This window comes from Coregonus clupeaformis, chromosome 24, assembly GCF_020615455.1.
Source record: "Coregonus clupeaformis isolate EN_2021a chromosome 24, ASM2061545v1, whole genome shotgun sequence".
Lineage (NCBI taxonomy): Eukaryota > Metazoa > Chordata > Actinopteri > Salmoniformes > Salmonidae > Coregonus > Coregonus clupeaformis.
The window spans coordinates 30,309,746-30,326,542 of record NC_059215.1 but is presented as its reverse complement, the minus strand read 5'-3'; the positions used below and the strand labels follow the sequence as shown (position 1 = coordinate 30,326,542).

At 47.7% G+C, this 16,797-nt stretch overlaps 1 protein-coding gene and 1 long non-coding RNA gene across 2 annotated transcripts in view; one reads left to right on the top strand and one right to left on the bottom strand.

Annotated features, from left to right (window-relative positions):
• The window catches only part of LOC121538326 (collagen alpha-1(XX) chain), a 53,334-nt gene extending 38,474 nt beyond the window's left edge, over positions 1-14,860 (bottom strand). Inside the window, exon 1 of the mRNA XM_041846213.2 lies at positions 14,518-14,860. The gene's annotated coding sequence lies outside the window, so the exon portion shown is untranslated. The remainder of the gene's footprint in view (positions 1-14,517) is intronic.
• On the top strand, positions 12,083-12,746 carry LOC121538329. Its single transcript, XR_006657391.1, has 3 exons — positions 12,083-12,174; positions 12,329-12,407; positions 12,500-12,746. It is a non-coding gene; the product is annotated as an uncharacterized LOC121538329 (long non-coding RNA).
• Positions 14,861-16,797: the final 1,937 nt, after the last annotated feature.

Sequence of the window (16,797 nt, the reverse complement as noted above, 5' to 3'; positions counted from 1 at the left end):
CAGAATTAAAATTAATTGGCTAATAATGGGAGCCTCAAGAAAAAATAGGGCCGGTGTGGAAGCCTCGAGGAAAATAATGGGCCGGTGTTATAGAAAAGCCTGGGCCGATTTCTGATCCCAGTCCGTCCCCGTTGTCAGTGTTACCACATTCCCAAACTCAATGACAGGGCCCATCTCTGTCTCCTGGGTGAATTGTGCTCACATGACCACAGGTTTTATAAGTTAAGTCAACTCAATAAGGTTGATGAGAGGGAGCTCTCTCGACATGAAATTAGATTCCAAATGAGAAAATCTAATAAGAGGCAGCTGAAGGCCTGGCGGTGCACATCATGTTAAAGAGACGTGAAATCTGATTATGATTATTATATGGTCGGTCAGCAGGTGTGAGGACCACATAGCACACTGAGTACCGCTATGTGAAAGACCTCGGTGAAGAAATTATGCATACAGTTCTGAATAATTGTGCAAATGTTATTTAATTTAAGAAAGGACATATAGTACATTGTAGCAGCAACAAAAGCTCTGTGCTTACCCAATTCAATCTCATTCAAGATTTTATTGCACTCATCCCCCCCAAAACAAATGACAACCAATTTGTTTAGAAATCGCTTTAATTCAAATAATCAAATTTAATTAGCATTTGACAATGTGGAGTCCTATGTGGCTCAGTTGGTAGAGCATGGCTTGCAAAAACAGGGTTGTGGGTTCAATTCCTACGGGGGACCAGTACGAAGAAGTATGACAAATGTATGCACTCACTACTGTAAGTCGCTCTGGGAAAGAGTGTCTGCTAAATGACTAAAATGAAATACTTACACACTCGTCTCTAACATGTAGGCTTAGCATTCCCGAACAGTCCCCTAAAAAGTCAGAATGTTGAACAAACTTAATTTCAACTTACTTCACCTGCCAATTTTGGCCCTATGTCGGAGGTAATCTAATACAAAATATTAGGGGTGTAACGATCCATCTACTACATCGATGTATCGATTTATATTCCTATGATCCAACTACATCGATCTGTGCTCGGCGAGTTGGCCTTTTGGACAACATATATCGATCTAACATCGTTTTAAAATGTAATAAATCGATTGTATCGATACTAGGAAATAACCCATTGGATTTAAGCACGTCAGACTTTATATGGATGTTTTTTCTTAGCACTTTTAATGATAAAGGCTTTAAACATTACTCGATTCAGTCTGCCTATCCGTGACGTCATCGCGCCAACAGCAGCGCAAAGGCGCAAAGACAACCAAACATAGTATGGCGGACTACAGAGGAGAAGCCGACGAGCGAGAAATTATCAAGCCACCATTGCGGTCCAGTGTGTGGAAACACTTTGGCTTTTGCAAAGACGGAGATGTTCTAAATAAGTCGCTCGCTGTTTGTAGGATATGTAAAGGTCAAGTAAAGTACAACGGCAACACGACAAATCTCTCCAACCACCTACTAAGGCGCCATGGGATTTCACACAACACCGACCGTCCAGGCACCTCTTGCAGCGTCCCGCTGCTACAGCAGCGAAAGGTAAAGTCAACTCTGCAGAAGCCTCAGGTCTCGCCTGCATGTTTAGTCAGAGACTAGGCCAAAACTCAGCTCGGGCGAAAAACATCACGGCAACAATTGCCAAGTTTATCTGCAAAGACATGCGACCCTACAGTGTGGTTGAAAATCCGGGATTCCGTGAAATGATTCAAACATTGGAGCCAAGGTACACAATACCAAGCCGACCACACTTCTCAGAAAAGGTTATTCCTGCATTGTACGAAAGTACTAAGAATGATGTGAAGCTGTCGCTTTCTCAAGCTGAACGAGTAGCGATAACGACAGATGGCTGGACGTCATGCTCAAATCAAGGGTATGTGACAATTACCTCTCATCACATTGATCCGGAGTGGAAAATGAAGACCTTTGTTCTGCTAACCAGAGTTTTAAATGAAGCCCATACTGGTAAAAATATTGGCGCGTTACTGCGTGAAGCCTGCATGGAGTGGAAAATCTCACGACAAGAATCCTGCCATCGTCACAGATAACGCCAGGAATATGATTGTGGCCGGTGCAGAAGCCCAGTTCAGTCCACACATTACCTGCTTCGCACATACACTCAACCTTGCCTCGCAGAAGGGTTTGGGGGTGGACCGTGCTTCCAGGTTGTTGGGGAAAGTGCGAAAAATTGTTGGATATTTTCACTGCAGCCCGATTGCATGTCACGCCCTACAGGAAAAACAAACTCTGATGGATTTACCAAAACATAAACTGATCCAAGACATAATCACCAGATGGAACAGTTCATTCGAAATGCTTGAACGTTTTTTGGAACAACAGCCAGCTATAATGGCAACTCTGATGTCCAAGGATCTACGAAAGGGGGTCACCGATGTAGGCACGCTGAGTGAGAGTGATATTGCCAACATGGATGACATTGTTCAGTTGATGGGTCCTGTCAAAATGGCAACCACTGTGATGTGTGAAGAAGACCAGCCAACTCTCTCTGTAATTGCTCCTCTTCAAGCAAAACTGCTGAAACACCTACAGCCATGCGAAGACGACTCAACCCTGGTTGCAGAGATTAAGAGGGTGATGGCCAGTGACCTCTCCACACGCTACAGAGGCACCCAAGATGCTCTCAACATAGGTAATTAATTTGGAGTCTTAATTAAAATCAACTTGGTTAATATTTTAGGTTATTAGACTGTATTAATTTGTAAAATGCCACACCTTTGCGTTTTCAAGTTTGAATTTGAGTTGTTTTTTCATATGGAAAAGTAAACAAGATATCTGCAATACAATTCTTAGTTCATGGTGGCTTTACATCATCACTGTGCCACATTTCTTTTAAACATACTAAAGTTTAATCTTCTGATTATTTTGTGTATGAGGAGGTGGTCATCCCTTGCAATTTCAGGTCAACTTAATTTAATAATGCAATGAATGCAATATTCTTGTTCTTTAAACAGCATCAGCGTTGTGTTAGGCCTACTGCTGATAGGTAGCTCTCTCTGCTCTCTCCCTCCCCTCTGTCTGTCCTTGATTGCAGGAGTGAAGTCTGGTGTGCGGGAGTCAGGGTTCCAGCTGCAGCTCATTCACCATAATCACCTCAGCCTTTAAGACCCGGTCAAACTTACCACTCATCGTCAGATCATAGTCAAGACGACCATGTTAGTCTCGCTGCCGACTCAACCTGGTTATTTTTGCTCTTTGTGTTTTTGGTCTGTTCTATTTACGTTTTCTCCTGTGCCACAGATATTTGGAACCTGAATCCTGCCTCCGCTTCACTCCTGCCACCACCATCCTGCTCTCCATTACCGGACCTCTCTTTTGGACTCACCACGGACACTAGGACATTACGGTACCACACCTGCCCTGATCTGGATCTGTTACCCTCCCTGTACCTGGACTTGCTCTTCCCATATATTTGGAAACCTGGACTTTGAACATTGTAAATAAACCTGTTAAAACTTCTCTGGCTTGGTGTACTTGTCTGCATTTGGGTTCTTATCCAGTTGAATCATAACAGTATGATCTGACCAACATGAACCCAGCAGACAGTAGCTCGGATACCACCCCAGAGTGCACTCAAATTTGGACTGCCATAGCCAATCAGGGCATTTTACTTGGCCAACATGATACCCTGTTTAAAACGATTGCTGAGGACAGTCAGGTGCTGCTTAATCAGGTTCAATTACTCTCCAATCAAGTATCTGCCCTTACTACCCCTTCAGCCCAGATCAGAGAGCCTTTTTGTTCCTGCTCCAGAGCGCTATGACGGGAACATGGGAACCTGTGGCGATTTTTTGACTCAATGCTCGTTAGTGTTTGAACAACAGCCCCTCACCTACGCCTCAGAAAGAGCCCGTATTGCCTACCTTATCAACTCTACTAGCGGTTCCGCTCGTGCCTGGGGATCCGCGGTCTGGGAGAGTCAGTCGGACATTTGCAACGCTTACGTTGCCTTCACCACGGAGATGAGGAAGGTTTTTGACCACCCCGTCACGAGGCAAGGAGGCTGCGAAACGGCTGTTTTCTCTTCGGCAGGGGGCTCGTAGTGTGGCGGAGATGGCAGTGGAGTTTCGGACTTTAGCAGCAGTGAGTGGTTGGAATGACGAGGCATTACAAGGAGTGTTCATCAATGCTTTGTCTGAGACCTTAAAAGATGAATTGGTGTCATATGATGAATCGCCTACGCTGGATAATCTTATTTCACTCACTATCAGGTTGGATAATCGGATTCGGGAGCGCCGCCGGGAGAGGAGTGTTAGTTCCAAGCAACCTGTCTGTCATCAACAAACTCCTCCCTGCATCGTCCCTACGGAGAGAGCCGTGTCTTCCCGAGTCGATACGAGGAGCACTGAACCCGAAGCCATGGAGGTGGGTCGGCACGGTTGTCATCAGAGGAGCGTGCACGTCGTATTCAGGCTCGGGTCTGCCTGTATTGTGGAGAAGCTGGTCATTTCGTTCCTTCCTGCCCAGTTCGTCCGGGAAAAGGGCCGGCTCATCATTAATGGGAGAAGTTTTGGTGAGCCGAGCAGCGGATTCTTCCTCTTCTCCCCGCATTCTGCTCCAGGCATCCCTCCAGTGGCAGTCCCAGAATTTCTCTGTTAGTGCGCTGATTGACTCTGGTGCCGACGGAAAGCTTTTGGATAGAGAGTGGGCTCAACAAATGGATTTGGAGACTGTTCCTATGGACTGTCCGCTGCAGGCTAAGGGTCTAAATGGACAATTGTTGAACCGCATTACCCATCAGACTGTTCCTGTTTGTCTTAGAGTGTCGGGAAATCATCAGGAGAACATTCAATTCCATATTATCGACTGCCCACAGACTCCCCTGGTCCTTGGTATCCCCTGGCTCATAAAACACAATCCACACATTGATTGGGTGACAGGTAGCATTGTTTCATGGAGCACATTTTGTCATGTGAATTGTTTGTGTTCTGCTCAGACTCCTGCCAGTACTGTGCCTCAACCTCCACTGGAGTCCATGGATCTTTCTGCTGTTCCTGACGTGTATCATGACCTGGCATCCGTTTTCTGCAAACACAGAGCTACTTCTCTTCCTCCTCACCGGCCTTACGACTGCGCCATTGACCTCCAGCCAGGAGCCCCGCTCCCCAGCAGTCGCCTGTACAATCTCTCCCGGCCGGAGACGGAGGCTATGGAGAACTACATTCGGGACTCCTTGGCGGCAGGTATTATGCGTCCTTCCTCGTCACCTGTAGGAGCGGGATTCTTTTTTGTTGCTAAGAAGGATAAGACCCTCAGACCCTGTATTGATTACCGTGGACTTAACAACATCACCATTAAGAACAAGTATTCTCTGCCTTTGATTAATTCTGCTTTTCCCCTCCTTCATGGTGCTACCATCTTTACGAAACTGGATCTACGAAATGCGTATCACCTGGTGCGCATTCGTAAGGGTGATGAATGGAAGACTGCCTTCAACACACCCTTGGGACATTTTGAGTATCTGGTTATGCCTTTTGGGTTGTCTAATGCCCCTGCTGTTTTTCAGGCACTAGTCAATGATGTCCTTCGGGACATGTTGAATCGGTTTGTTTTTGTCTATCTGGATGATATCTTGATTTTCTCAGAGTCCTCCCAGGAACATGAACTGCATGTGCGCCAGGTGTTGCAAAGGTTGTTGGAGAACAAACTGTTTGTGAAGATGGAGAAATGTGAATTTCATGTGTCTGAGACCTCTTTTTTGGGTTACATCATAGCTCAGGGGGAGTTGCGGATGGACCCAGCTAAGATCTCTGCTGTCACGGACTGGCCAGCTCCCTCTACCCGCAAACAACTTCAACGATTCCTGGGGTTTGCGAACTTCTATAGGAGGTTCATCAAGGACTACAGCCGCATTGCGGCGCCACTCACCGCTCTCACCTCCATCTCACGACCGTTCGCTTGGAATGAAGGGGCCGAATCAGCGTTCGAAGAACTGAAACATCGCTTCGCCTCGGCTCCCATTCTGATGCAGCCGGACCCCGACCGCCAGTTTGTCGTGGAGGTGGATGCATCCGACACTGGGGTAGGTGCAGTGTTGTCACAACGTTCTCCTGAAGATAACAAACTGCATCCCTGTGCTTTTCTCTCAAGGAAACTTTCTCAGGCAGAGAGGAATTATGATGTTGGCAATCGTGAACTGCTCGCCGTTAAGCTGGCTCTCGAGGAGTGGCGACATTGGTTGGAGGGGGCGGAACAACCCTTCATCGTTTGGACGGATCATAAGAATCTGGCTTACCTCCAGTCAGCGAAGCAGCTCAACCCCCGTCAAGCCAGGTGGGCACTATTTTTGGGAGATTCAATTTTTCTCTGTCTTACCGTCCTGGGTCACGCAACGTCAAGCCTGACGCCCTGTCTCGTGTTCATTCGGCTGTTGATACTGGTAGTAACCCTGAACCCATTTTGCCTCCTACCTGCAGTATTGCAGTCATCACATGTGACATCGAGGGGATTGTTAGACAGGCTCAACATCATCAAGCTGACCCTGGGAGGGGTCCTCCTAACCGGATGTTTGTCCCTGAGTCTGCTCGCTCCCAGGTACTTCAGTGGGCTCACTCGTCTCCCCTTACCTGTCACCCTGGAGTTTCGCGGACCCTTGACTTTGTGCGACGGAAGTTCTGGTGGGCCACGATGGAGGCGGACACTCGAGCCTTCATTGCTGCTTGTACGGTATGTGCACGAAGTAAAAACTCCACCCAGGCCAGCGCTGGTCATCTACGACCTCTACCTATACCCAGCCGGCCCTGGTCGCATATCTGTCACGGTTCAGACAGACGACAAGAGGACCACAATTGCGTCACACCAGAAAGTTTATTTAAACTTAAAGGGAAAGGGATGTAGGGAGTGAGTGAAGGCTCCAGGGGTTATCCCGTCCGATGTGCTGGGTCTGTGCCTCCCCCCAGTGGCAGCGATGCGTCCGATGACGCCGGTGGTTGGTGGTCCAGAAGTCCTGGGGGGGAGGAAACACAGACACAACGGGGCGGAATGAAACCAGGCAGCAGTACAGTTCAAGGGAAATCCAAAATACGTAGTAGCAAGGCAGAAGGCTGGTCAGAGTTACCGGGATTGAAGAGTAGTCAGGAGTCGTAATGGCAGAAGCAGGTCTGGATCTCCTGAGGCAGAAGAGTATCCAAAAAAACAGGCAGGTCCGGGGTCACAAAACCAGGGTGAGCCAGAAGCGCGAGCAAACAGGTTCCGGGTGTGAGCTTTGCAGACGATCTGACACCGGAGAGCTGAAAGACAGGGCCTTAAATACTGGGAGAGGTTAGTGGGTAATGCAGCGCAGCTGGCAGAGTAATTAGAGCCGAGCAGAGCAGGGACAGGTGGAGCTAGTTAGGCTGAGTAGAGAGAGTGGTGAGCAGAGTGGAAGAACTTAAGGTGGTAACCCAGTGGAGTGAGAGGGCTCATGACAGAACCCCCCAAGGGACGGCCCCAGAAGTCCCAAGAGCAACACCACGCCGGGCGGGAGGAGGGGAGCCGGAGGAGGGCTAGAACTCCTCCCGAACGGTCCGAGCGAACGTCCTCATCCTCGGAGGAAGCCGGAGGGCCGTGGTCGGGAGATGGGACAGGTCCCGAGACAGGATCAGGCACAGGACAGGAAGCCGAGCGGGCAGGACGGTTAGGGATCCCTCTGGGGCGGCCCCTACGGATTGCAGGTTGATCAGGATGCCGTTGGTGGAAAGCGGTGATGAGAGTCCTATCCACAATCCGACTAGCTGGCACCCAGGTCCTTTCCTCAGGTCCATAGCCCTCCCAGTCAATGAGGTACTGGAGACCCCTACCCCTCCGTCTGGACCGAAGCAGGCGGCGAGGACGGTGTAAACCAGACCACCATCGACTGAGCCGTGGAGGAGGAGGACAAGGCACAGCAGGGACCAGCGGACTCCTGGGCACAGGCAGGGGCTGCAGCAATCCAGCTGGGGGCTGGCAGAACGACTTGTGTTGGTTGCAGATGGGGCAGGCTTGGACGAATTCCCGTACATCCTTCCTCAGAGAGGGCCACCAGAACCTCTGGGCGAGCAGGTTGTAAGTGCGGGTGGAGCCAGGGTGACAAGCTAGGCGGGAGTCATGTCCCCACTGAACGACCTGGGACCTCAGGTCTTCGGGGACAAAAAGGCGGTCAGCTGGGCAAGTGCTGGGACCTGGCTGGTTACGGAGAGCCTCCAGCACCTGTTCCTCAACAGCCCAGGTCAGAGCTGCAACGATGCAGGGACTTGGCAGAATCGACACAGGGTCCTTGGAGGGGTCAGGAGCGGAGTTAGTAGGTACTGGCCGAGGGGGGTAGTGCGGCGGCAAGCAGGCAGGTTCGGTGGCAGTCCTCTCCCCACTCCCTGATCACCCCCGGTCACCCAGTCGAGCTGAGGGGTTGTGCCGGGCGGAGCCATGGGTAACCCAGGATGAGGGGTTGGCCTGGAGAGGGGAGCAGGTGAAACTGGATAGTTTCTTGATGGTTTCCGGACAGACCCATCGAGACCGGGGCCGTGACATGAGTGACCGATCCGAGTAAGTGTCCGTCCAGTGCCCGGGCAGGAATAGGAGGTGTCAAACGGAGGTTCTCCAGTCCCAGTTGGCGTGCCAGCTTGATGTCCATTATGTTGGCTTCGGCGCCAGAATCCACCAGAGCAGCCAGGGTGTGAGTTGAGTCAGGGGAGGCGGAGGTGAACTTGCAGCAGGGGTTTGCGGTCGGAGGACTGGATGGTCATTGAACTCAACCGGACTCCCCCTATGCCCGGTGAGCTTCGGCCCTTTAAAGGGCAGGTTACCACCACGATGTCCATCACCTCCACAATAGAGGCAGAGGTTTGAGGTGGAGCGTCGCTGGCGCTCTGCAGGAGTGAGAGAGGCTCGCCCAATCTCCATAGGCTCAGACTGATCAAGCTGACCTGGGTGAGTGGCAGTAGATGACAGGAGCCCAGTCGGATCTCTCCGAATACCGGTAGTAGGTGGACCTTGGCGCCCCCTCCCACGACGACGGGTCTGTATCCTACTGTCGATCCTGACAGTCAGTGCGATGGCTTCATCAAGAGTGGAAGGCAGTTCATGGGAGACCAACTCGTCCTTGATATAGTCAGCCAAACTATGGAAGAACGCGTCCACCAACGATGGTGTGTTCCAAGAACTTCGTCTAGCCAGGGTTCGGAAGTCGATGGAATGGTCTGCGACTGTACGTCTGCCTTGTCGAATACTGAACAGTTCACGAGACGCCTCTGCGGTTGGGGAATCCAGGTCAAACACCTTCAGCATCTCCTCAGCAAACAGGTCGAAGGTTGCACATGCGGGGGTTTGACGTTCGAACTCTGCTGTTCCCAGAGTCGAGCTCGGCCCGTCAGGTGAGTGATGGCATACCCAACTTTAGCCCCCTCCGTGGCGAAGGTCCTTGGCTGCAAGGAGAACTGAAGTCGGCAGCTAGTCAGGAATGGCCGGACCTGGGTTGAATCGCCGTTGAACCGCTCGGGGTTTCCAATCTTGGGTTCCGGAGCAGCGGCTGCAATGACCGGGGCAGGTAACTCGGGGGCAGGGCTGGTGGGCAGACTGGCTGGGGTCAGGTTGGTGAGGAGTTGAATGATCATGGCGAGTTGTTGTTGCTGCTGCTGGGACTGCTGCTGGTGCTGCTGGAACTGCTGATGCTGTTGGTGGCCGACCTGAAGCAGAGAGGGAGATGACGCCGCTCATGCGGCCTAGCTCTCTCTCAGTGTGTTCCAGGCGTAGCATGGCGGTGGGGTTGCTCAGGCTCTTCGGTTTCCATGTCGGGGGAAGTGTGCGCTGAGTCCATGATGGTCAGATCGTACTGTCACGGTTCAGACAGACGACAAGAGGACCACAATTGCGTCACACCAGAAAGTTTATTTAAACTTAAAGGGAAAGGGATGTAGGGAGTGAGTGAAGGCTCCAGGGGTTATCCCGTCCGATGTGCTGGGTCTGTGCCTCCCCCCAGTGGCAGCGATGCGTCCGATGACGCCGGTGGTTGGTGGTCCAGAAGTCCTGGGGGGAGGAAACACAGACACAACGGGGCGGAATGAAACCAGGCAGCAGTACAGTTCAAGGGAAATCCAAAATACGTAGTAGCAAGGCAGAAGGCTGGTCAGAGTTACCGGGATTGAAGAGTAGTCAGGAGTCGTAATGGCAGAAGCAGGTCTGGATCTCCTGAGGCAGAAGAGTATCCAAAAAAACAGGCAGGTCCGGGGTCACAAAACCAGGGTGAGCCAGAAGCGCGAGCAAACAGGTTCCGGGTGTGAGCTTTGCAGACGATCTGACACCGGAGAGCTGAAAGACAGGGCCTTAAATACTGGGAGAGGTTAGTGGGTAATGCAGCGCAGCTGGCAGAGTAATTAGAGCCGAGCAGAGCAGGGACAGGTGGAGCTAGTTAGGCTGAGTAGAGAGAGTGGTGAGCAGAGTGGAAGAACTTAAGGTGGTAACCCAGTGGAGTGAGAGGGCTCATGACAATATCGCTATGGATTTTGTCACTGGACTTCCCCCCTCGTCTGGTAAGACTGTCATTCTTACGGTGATTGATCGCTTTTCTAAGTTCGCTCATTTTTTGGCCCTACCTAAACTGCCCACTGCCAGAGAGACGGCTGATATTTTGGTTGAACATGTGTTCCGCTCTCATGGTCTACCCACGGATATTGTCTCTGACAGGGGTCCCCAGTTTGTCTCCCAGGTGTGGAAAGCTTTCTGTAAAGCTTTGGGCATTACATCCAGCCTGTCCTCTGGATATCACCCCCAGACCAACGGGCAAGCCGAGAGAGCGAACCAGGAGATGGAGACCGCTCTTCGCTGTGTCACTGGGTCTAACCCCTGGGTCATGGAGCTCCATGCTCCCCTGGGTGGAATATGCTCATAACACCTTGACTAACGCTTCCTCTGGTTTGTCTCCTTTTCTGTGTGCTCTGGGTTATCAACCTCCCCTGTTCCCTTCCCAAGAGAGGGAACTTGCGGTACCCCTCGGTGCAGTCCCACATGCGCCGCTGCTTCAAGGTCTGGAGGAAGGCCAGGGTAGCTCTGTCCCGAGCTTCGGCGTACATGCAGAGGCAAGCCAACCGTCACCGGTCCCAGGCTCCCGGTTACTCTCCTGGTCAAGAGGTATGGCTGAAGTCACGGGACCTTCCATTGAAGGTGGAGTCTAGGAAGATGGCGCCTCGTTTTATAGGACCGTTCAAGATACTGTCTATTGTTAACCCCTGCGCGGTCAAGCTACAGCTTCCTGCCTCCCTACGGGTTCATTCCACCTTTCATGTTTCCCAGATTAAGCCTGTGTCGGTTAGCCCTTTGTGCCCGCCCTCTCGTCCCCCTCCTCCGCCCAGGATCGTGGGTGGGGGTCCGGTCTCACTGTCCGGCGACTTCTGGATGTTCGCCGCCGAGGTCGTGGTTTCCAGTACCTGGTGGATTGGGAGGGTTATGGTCCCGAGGAACGTTCCTGGGTGCCCAGGAGCTTCATTGTGGATCCTGCTCTGGTCCGAGAGTTTCATGGTTACATCCCCGATAAACCCCGTCGGCCGCCAGGTGGCGTCCGTAGAGGGGGTACTGTTAGGCCTACTGCTGATAGGTAGCTCTCTCTGCTCTCTCCCTCCCCTCTGTCTGTCCTTGATTGCAGGAGTGAAGTCTGGTGTGCGGGAGTCAGGGTTCCAGCTGCAGCTCATTCACCATAATCACCTCAGCCTTTAAGACCCGGTCAAACTTACCACTCATCGTCAGATCATAGTCAAGACGACCATGTTAGTCTCGCTGCCGAACTCAACCTGGTTATTTTTGCTCTTTGTGTTTTTGGTCTGTTCTATTTACGTTTTCTCCTGTGCCACAGATATTTGGAACCTGACTCCTGCCTCCGCTTCACTCCTGCCACCACCATCCTGCTCTCCATTACCGGACCTCTCTTTTGGACTCACCACGGACACTAGGACATTACGGTACCACACCTGCCCTGATCTGGATCTGTTACCCTCCCTGTACCTGGACTTGCTCTTCCCATATATTTGGAAACCTGGACTTTGAACATTGTAAATAAACCTGTTAAAACTTCTCTGGCTTGGTGTACTTGTCTGCATTTGGGTTCTTATCCAGTTGAATCATAACACGTTGGACCCGCGATTTAAAGAACTGCCCTACCTGGAAAAAGAGGACAGAGAACAGGTCTACACAAAACTGGTTTTTGAGGCAGAAGTGTCCCACCAGGTAACTCTTCTCTCCTCTTTCCTCTGCTCTTTTCTCTTCTCCCCTTTCATTTGTCCTCTCTCAAATCTCATCTGTTCTTTATCTTCCTCTAAATTTATGTGTGCAGTATTACAGAGCAGAAATTTGAACAGTTCACACATTCTTACATCAATAGATGCAAGCAATGGGAAATCAGGAGGAAGACGAGGGAAGCTCAAGCACAAAGCTGTCAGGATTCAATGAAGAGACCACAGGTGTGTTTCATGTGATACCAATAAAAGATTGTTGTTGTTTTGTATTAATGAGAAACATGACTATATTTTGAAATATATTTCTTATATTGTAGCTCCAAATGAGTCACCTCCTTGTAAGAAGAAAGCCTTAGATGCGCTGTTTGGCGATTCCTTCACCCAAAGAGAAAGAAAATCCACAAGCGAGACAGCCAGAGCAGAGGTGTTAAAGTACCGAGCAAAAGATGCGTTGCCTTTGACTGAAAATGCCATGAAGTGGTGGAGATCTCAGGAGAAAGAGCTACCTGTACTTTCCACCCTTGCTAAACGGTACCTGTGCATTCCAGGCACCAGTGTGCCAGCAGAACGAGTTTTAGTACTGCTGGCGACATAGTGAACGCACAGAGAAGTGTTCTGCAGCCAGATCATGTTGATCAGTTGATATTTTTGAAAAAAAAATCTGTAGTCATTGAAGAGTAGCCTAGTAGGTTACACTTGATCTTTTGTTGAATATTGTTTGTTTATTAAAATGAGAGTAGTAGCAGGTTCATCCACTGCTCATTCAACCTGAAGAAATGTTGGTTGCACTTTATTTTTGATATTAATACTGTATTTGTATTGTAATGTTGAAAAACAAAAGCAGAAGTAGCAGGTAAACCTACTGTTAATTCAACCTGAAGAGATGTTGGTTGCACTTTATTTTTGATATTAATACTGTATTTGTATTGTAATGTTGAAAAACAAAAGCAGAAGTTGCAGGTAAACCTACTCTTTATTCAACCTGAAGAGATGTTGGTTGCACTTTATTTTTGATATTAATATTGTAATATTTTTATGTTGAAAAACAAAAGCAGAAGTAGCAGGTAAACCTACTGTTAATTCAACCTGAAGAGATGTTGGTTGCACTTTATTTTTGATATTAATATTGTAATATTTTTATGTTGAAAAACAAAAGCAGAAGTAGCAGGTAAACCTACTGTTGAAATGTTGGTTGCACTTACTGTACTTTTATTGAAAATGTATTGAATATTGAAAATGAAATCAGACAATTTTAACTTCCTGTTAATTCAACCTAAAGTGTTGTTTGCACTTTATTCAAATAAAATGTGAATGCATTTGCCATTCATTGTTGTTTACTTGTTTATTTATATTCATAATTAATTGATACCTGATTCCATTACAAGAAACAGGAATCTAGGAAACTTCACCTGCACTGTCCAGTATCCAGGTATTTATTTCAGTCACACTGGTTGAATTTTTTGGCTAAAAAGGTTACTGAATCGATTTCAAGTCACTGAATCGTTTCGGATCGTATCGTTCTAAATGAACCAATATCGTCCTTGAATCGTATCGACAACCACGAATCGTGATACAAATCGAATCGTTGTTAAAACACCCCTAGTTTACACTGATACGTTCGCATACTTACAGCTATACATACTCACACTTTCATACTCACATTCACACACGAACCCCACCTTCAACAGGTCTGATCACATACAAGGCCCCTGGATAGGCAATCGAGTAGGCTACTTCCTTACATCAAACTAGATGTAGCTCCGGCGCTGATGTGCTCTGGCATTTGCAGGACAGAGCGTACTCACCAATTCTTGCCCTCTCACTGTTTATTCTCTTCCCCTGTCCCCCTTGCGCCTTATCGCTCTATATTTGTATCTGTTTATGCAACCTATCTTCCTTGGCCATGCATGTATGTGATAGAGACAGAGATACTAATACTTTATGGGAATTAACCCTGTTCTTAGAATCAGCACTGTAGAACATAGCGTGTATAATAAGTATAGTGTTAATTGCAGTGTAGCCTAGGTTGCCTCTGGCTATGAATGTTTCTGTACTTGTATCAGTAAATTTTTGGCTAATAACATAGACCTAACAATTATTGTAAATGTGTGTTTACCTTGTGTTATAATAACCTATTTTCAATATAAATGATAGGACTGACTGAAAAGCTGACTTCCTCCATTATAGGCTCCTGGTTGTAATTATTACATGTGTAAGCCCACAACAGCATTGCTGTTAGATAGCTTCATTTATTTAGTTAGCTATACGAAATTAATAATAGCCTAAAACTTATATTAGCTGTATGGCTAGCTTTATTCAAAATAGCAGAACATACCTGCCAGGCGACAAGTCAGCTCTCCCGCGCTGCCTCTCTTTACGCGAAAATTGTCATGCAGACTTGTGCCCTCATGGAGATTCCGTGCAGTGGATAATTAATACTGAGGTATTAATTTGTGATACTTCACTAGGCTAAAACAAGGTTTACTCGTTCATTCGTGTCGGTCAACCACTGAAAACATAAATGTGTCAAACTTTGTCTGCCTCTTCTTATCCATTTGGTGGAATTTCAACCATGCTCCGTCTTCTCTGCTTCCCACCCCTCCTCGTGCACTTCTCCAATCCTCCCTCTCAGTCTCACAACAAGAGGATAATGCTAGTGTCTCGTTTCCCCTAGCAACCAGTTGCTATAGGAATATATCCTTAGTAATTCAAAGTGTTGATGATGATGATGAAGAGTCCAGATGTATGACCACGATAGTTAGATTTGGCTAGTTATTCAATCAAACACATTTATTTTACAATTATAGACCCCTAACCTAGGAAGAAATGTGTCTCTTATAAACGTCTGTGTGCAGTTACAGGTAGCATACTCCAAAAACTAGAGAAAATTCGACAAAAAATATATTAAATCCACCTTTTGCACAGTCCTCGGCATTTTAGCTGTGCACATCTCACATTTCCCAACACCGTTGCAGTAACTAGTCGTTTCTATGCGAAGCGGCTGCGGCCGCTTGTAGAAGTAGCCTTGATGACAGCACTTCCCACAGTGCGACCAAAAGAAAGATCTACACATATGAAAGCGGTATTTATCGCTCAATACAAAAAGTGGATTTAATATTTTTCTGAATATTCTCTGTTTTTTGGAGTTCCACCTGCAACTGCACACAGATGTTCATAAGAGACAAGTTTCTTCCGAATCGAGAACAAAGAAAGTATCGCCAAGGTTTGTAAAAAAATATCCTGATTATGGTAAACAGCAGCCTATGCAAGATCTCAGATGAGCTTCAGCTCTGCCACTGAGGTTCGTGTTTACATGGCTATCTAGCAGTAATGTTGGAGGCTACTGGCTTTGATCCAGTTCGTCTACTGGGAGGAGAAGATTTGTCTTTCCCCAGGATACCCTTGCTTGTGGAGATAATGCTAGCAACCGAATGCTTTAATAAAGGATGAAGGTATAGTAGACCCAAGTAGCCTATTGTAAACTGTAACACATCTCACAATTAGAGTAACATGCAATTTTATCATTGGGGACATCACACTTTGTGCTATAGAGTATAGACTGTTGGGTTTAACAACATTTCCAAAACTCCATACCTGATCATAGGCTTTTGTTTTGAAATCTGTATGCCAGTAATGTTAATTTTATCACCAGCACTTTTGGAACCATAGCACCACTGTAGCTATATAATCCAACCACCTTGACTGATGACTGTCAATTCCTGCTGGAAGTTTCTAACTTTCACAGACTAACCAACCTTTTCTAACTTTCACAGACTGACCAAACTTTTTTCACAAACGTTTTTAGAGTAAGATTGTTGGTCATGAAGATGTCCCTTTCCTAAAATAGTGTAGCAAACAAGGGGCGGGGAAGCGAACCCAGGTTACATGCGTGAAAGGCACACACCCTACGCATCGCTCCAACAGATTTAACCCACTTGGTCAGAATTGTAATGTGGCTCACTGTATTAGCGAGGATCACTACACCGTTTCGACCACTTTGACCACCAATATGCAGCCTACAGTTTTTTAGAGAGACAATAGATTTGTGGGAGTCCTTCGTAATTAAAACACTAACCAGCCGTAACATACGCATTCGATTTCTATTGTCTGCCATTTTCTTTTAGCCTCTGATTACTTTTATCTCCTAATGAAGATTTGTGTTGGTGTACTGGTTTTCCTCAACAGCCACCCTCTTTAAATGTATTATTGTTGCCGGCTGTACAGCCAGAGCTTGTGTGCTCGCCCAGGGTTTCAATTTTAGTCTATTTTAGGATTAGGGTTATGTCATGAAACGTGGGCTACTAGGCCTACATTATAAATATGACACAATCAGCATTTCACTTTGGATATGAATAATCCAAATTATCAATCAGTTATCAAAACGCTCAGATATAACCACCAGGGCAGGAGGGCGAAGAGATGAGAAGAGTAGGCTATCTCAGCTGATTTATGCAGGAGATTTAAAATAATAATATAAAACATATCTGTAGGCTTTTTAGTAACTATTTGAATGATGTTTTAGTCCAATGCATGTTGGTTGAACGCTTTGACACCTTGAACGTGAAAGTGAGTGGTTCAGTGAGTGTCTCCGCCTAGAACATCACAGAGCTGATGA